The sequence below is a fragment of the Prunus dulcis genome, chromosome 1 (assembly GCF_902201215.1).
Source record: "Prunus dulcis chromosome 1, ALMONDv2, whole genome shotgun sequence".
Taxonomy (NCBI): Eukaryota; Viridiplantae; Streptophyta; class Magnoliopsida; order Rosales; family Rosaceae; genus Prunus; species Prunus dulcis.
In genome coordinates this window covers 10,380,670-10,385,146 of record NC_047650.1, presented here as the reverse complement: position 1 = coordinate 10,385,146, position 4,477 = coordinate 10,380,670, and positions in this window count along the sequence as shown.

Sequence of the window (4,477 nt, the reverse complement as noted above, 5' to 3'; positions counted from 1 at the left end):
CTGATTTCCTTTGACATCCCCCCTCAAATTGATGCTGGTAAATCGACAAGCATCAATTTGCTAACGAGGAAATGATGGCGCTGACGTGGCATGGATTTGGTGAAGATATCGGCAATCTGCAGAGTAGTGGAGACATGTGGAAGGGTGATAACCTGATGATCATAGGCTTCTCAGATGGAGTGACAGTCAACCTCGATGTGCTTGGTGCGTTCGTGATAGACGGGGTTGGCTGCAATTTGGATGGCACTTGTGTTGTCAGCATGCAGTGGAGTAGGATGAAGTGGACTGAACCCAAGCTCTGTGAGGAGACCACGCAGCCAAATGATCTCGGAGCACGCAGCAGACATGGCGCGATACTCTGCCTCAGTGGATGATTTGGAGACGTGGTCTTGCTTCTTGCATTTCCAAGAGATAAGGGCATCACCAACAAACATACACCAGCCAGTAGTAGATCTCCTGGTGTCTGGGCAACCAGCCCAATCAGCGTCACTATAGGCCTGAAGCTGAAGAGAAGACCCTGTAGGGAAGAACAAGCCACGACTAGGTGTGCCAAGAATATAGCGAATGATGCGGCGAACGGCAGAGAGATGGTGATGCCTCGGGGCTTGCATGAACTTGCTGACAGTGTGAACAGCATAAGAGATGTTTGGTCGGGTGATGGTTAGATAGATAAGACTACCAACCAGCTTCCGATAGGTAGTAGGATCCTCAAGAAGCTCCCCGTCGTCACGTCGATATTTCACATTAAGTTCCATGGGGGTGTCAACGGAAGTAGTGTTGGTGAGGCCGGCTAACTGAACCAGATCTTGACTGTACTTGTGCTAAAGCAAGAAGAGACCATGAGGTTGATGATGGACCTCTAAACCCAAGAAATAAGTGAGCGGACCAAGATCTTTCATGTGGAAAGTAGAATGCAACAAAGTCTGAACTGCAGAGATTGCCTCCAAGTCGGAGCCAGTGATGACAATATCATCCACATAAACAAGAAGAACAACGATACCCATGGATGTCCGTTGTAGAAAAAGAGAGGAGTCATACTGACTTTGAGTGAAAGAAAAACCAAGCAAAGTGGAGCGAAACTTTTCAAACCATACTCGCGGGGCCTGCTTCAAACCATACAAAGAACGTTTCAGTTTGCAAACATCATTAGGTGAGGAAGTAGGCATACCAGAGGGAAGTTTCAAGTAAACTTCTTCCTTGAGATCACCGTGGAGAAATGCGTTCTTGACATCCATTTGATGTAAGGGCCAGGATTGGGATGCAGCAAGGGCGAGTATGGTGCGGATAGTGGTCATTTTGGCAACTGGTGCGAAGGTCTCATCATAGTCGAGACCATATTCTTGTTTGTTGCCAAGTGCCACTAACCGAGCCTTATAACGATCTATGGACCCATTAGAACGAAGCTTGACAGAAAACACGAACTTACTGCCAAGGGGTTTCACGGAGGAGGGACATGGAACAACGTCCCAAGTTTGGTTTTCCTCAAGTGCGAGAAGCTCAGATTCAACCGCTGTCCGCCAACACTCATGCTTCATGGCCTGTGTATAAGACGAAGGAAGAGAAATAGAAGACAAGGTGGCAGGGAAGAGGGAAAGAGGAGAGGAACCAAACCTATCTGGTGGTCTACGAACCCGAGTACTCTGTCTGAGGGGGGGAGGTGCAGTTGCTGGAACAGGAGGTGTAGTTGCTGGAACAGGAGCAGCAGTCGGGGAAGGAGCTGGAGGGGGCTGGGGAGGTGCTGGAGGTTGATGGGAAGTTTTGGAGGAGCGTCGTTGATACACGAAGAGAGGCTGAGAAGGGACTGGAGCTGGAGAAGAGATATTTAAAACAGGAGCTGCAGAAGAGTTAGTAAACATAGGCAAAACAGAAAATGAAGGAGAAACGGGGTCGTGATTCGTGGGAAAAAAATACTGATTTTCTAGAAAGATTACATTTCTAGAAACTCGAATGCGTCGCAAATTTGGATCGTAGCAAAGAAAACCTTTATGGTGGACTGATTATCCTAGGAAAGCACACTGGATCGATTGAGCCATGAGTTTTGTGCGTTCATGTGCAGGAAGATGAACATAACAGACACAACCAAATATACGAAGGTTGGAATAAGATGGAGGGCGACCAAATAACTTGGTGAAAGGAGAGTTGTGGTGCAATGTGGGAGAAGGCAACCTGTTGATGAGATGGACATCAGTGGAGAGAGCTTCACACCAAAAACGAGAGGGCGCAGATGACTCTAACAGGAGAGTGCGAACAACATCAAGAAGGTGACGGTTCTTCCTTTCAGCCACCCCATTTTGTTGAGGTGTTGAAGGGCAAGACCGTTGAGAGATGATGCCATGAGTCTGTAGGAAGTCCTGAAACAAATGAGACATATACTCACCCCCATTGTCAGAACGAAGGATTTTGATATGGGCCGAAAATTGGGTCTGAATATATGCATGAAAAATCTTAAAAACAGAAAAGACTTCATCTTTAGAATGTAGAAAATATATCCATGTGAAACGGCTATAGTCGTCAATAAAAGTGACGAAGTATTTGTAATTAGCATGAGAAGTGACTGGTGCCATACCCCACACATCACTATGTATCAAATCAAAAGGTTGGACCACATGGGGTGTGTGAATAGGAAATGGCAGAGTCTTACTTTTGCCAAGTCTGCAAGAATTGCAATCAAATTGAACAGCACTAAGAGATGGTGATTCTTTATTCCCAAGAAAACCAGATTTCAGTAAATCATGAAGTACAGTAGAGTTTGGATGTCCGAGACGTTTATGCCACGCTCGGTAATCAACATGAGCAGAATTACAAGAGACAAAGGGTGAAAAAGAAAACAAAGGAAATTGAAGAGGAAAAAGACGTCCCACTTTAGGCCCCCTCGCGATCATCCTCCCTGACTGTTGATCCTGCACAACACAACCAGATTTAGAGAATTCCACTTTGCAATCATTATCAACCAACTGACCGACAGACACAAGATTGGTGGTAAGACCAGGAGATACAAAGACATCACTGAGAGAGGAAGAAACATCACCAGTGGCCGTGATAGGTAAATGATTGCCATCAGCAGTATGAATTTTGAGATTTCCAAAATATTTGTTTACATTGGTAAGAGAATCAGCATTGTTTGTCATATGATGGGAAGCCCCGGAATCAAAGTACCAAGGAGATGATGTAGAGAAGGGTTTACCTGAGAGTCCTAAAGCTGAAAATGCAGAAATGATCATTTGTTGAATCATGTCAGGGGTCACAGGTTGAACAGGAGCACTTTGAGTTAGCGGTACTGCAGTCACAGAACTACCAGCACTAGAAGAGCCAATGGAGACAGTATATGCGGTCTCTGATTTCTTGGGGGGTCGAGTAGGACATTCCTTGATGATATGGCCATCCTTTTTGCAGTAGTGGCAGAATTTTAGGGGACAATTTGCAGCATAATGACCAAATCCCTTGCAACAAAAACACTGAACAATGCTCATATCCCTGCCTCGTGGCTTACCTTGTGCTGCATAGGCCACAGGAACAGATGCAGACCGCCGTTGTTCCATGGTGGTTTGAGTGAGAAGGCGCTGTTCCTCGCGAAAGAGATTATTGAGGCATGTATCCAAGGAGGGGACAGATTCTCGGTTCATAAAATTGGATCTGGTGCCTTCAAATTCAGGTCTCAGTTTCATTAGAAATTGATCCCTTTGGGTAGTTTCATGGACAGATTGAACAGAACTAAGACCTTCGGATGGTAAGTCAGCATAAACTATATCAGTGTATTCACCCCAAAGATTAGTGAATCTAGAGTAAAAATCAGAGATAGAAAGGCTATCCTGTTGGAGAGCGGCCAATTCATGTTCAAGCTGGAACCAACGACCAGTGTTTCGTTGACTATAGATCTTCTTCAGGTAAGTCCACATCTGAGCTGCAGTTTGAGATGATCGAAGGTTCAAGATGATATTAGGTTCGACAGATCCTAAAATCCATGTCATAACTTGAGTGTCCTTGACTTCCCACTTGGCGTGCTGGTCTTTGTCTTTGTTTTTGTCAGGAGCTGGGTTACTTCCATCAACATGTCCCCACGCCTCCTTACCTTTGACGAAAATCCCGAAGTGAAACGCCCAAGCAGAGTAGTTCTTGCCATTGAAACGAATCAAAGAAACCTCAGACTTATCCGAAGACATGATGTCAAGAGAACTTGATCAAGAATAACCGAGACTAAGAGACTTGAGAGCAAGAGATAACTAAGAGTAAGAGACTTGGGAGCGAGAGATAATTCAGAGCTATAGCTCTGATACCATGACAATTTAGAGTCTTTCTGAAAAATCGTATCTCTATACATCGAGAATTGCCCATTATATGGACAGAATACAAGTTAATTAGGAAAGAACACAGGCTAATATTCAGCCCCTGAAAAACAGCTCACCTTCCACATATACATGTATCTAATTATAGCTAACCTACCACATATACATGTATCTAATTAATGAAAGAATCTTCT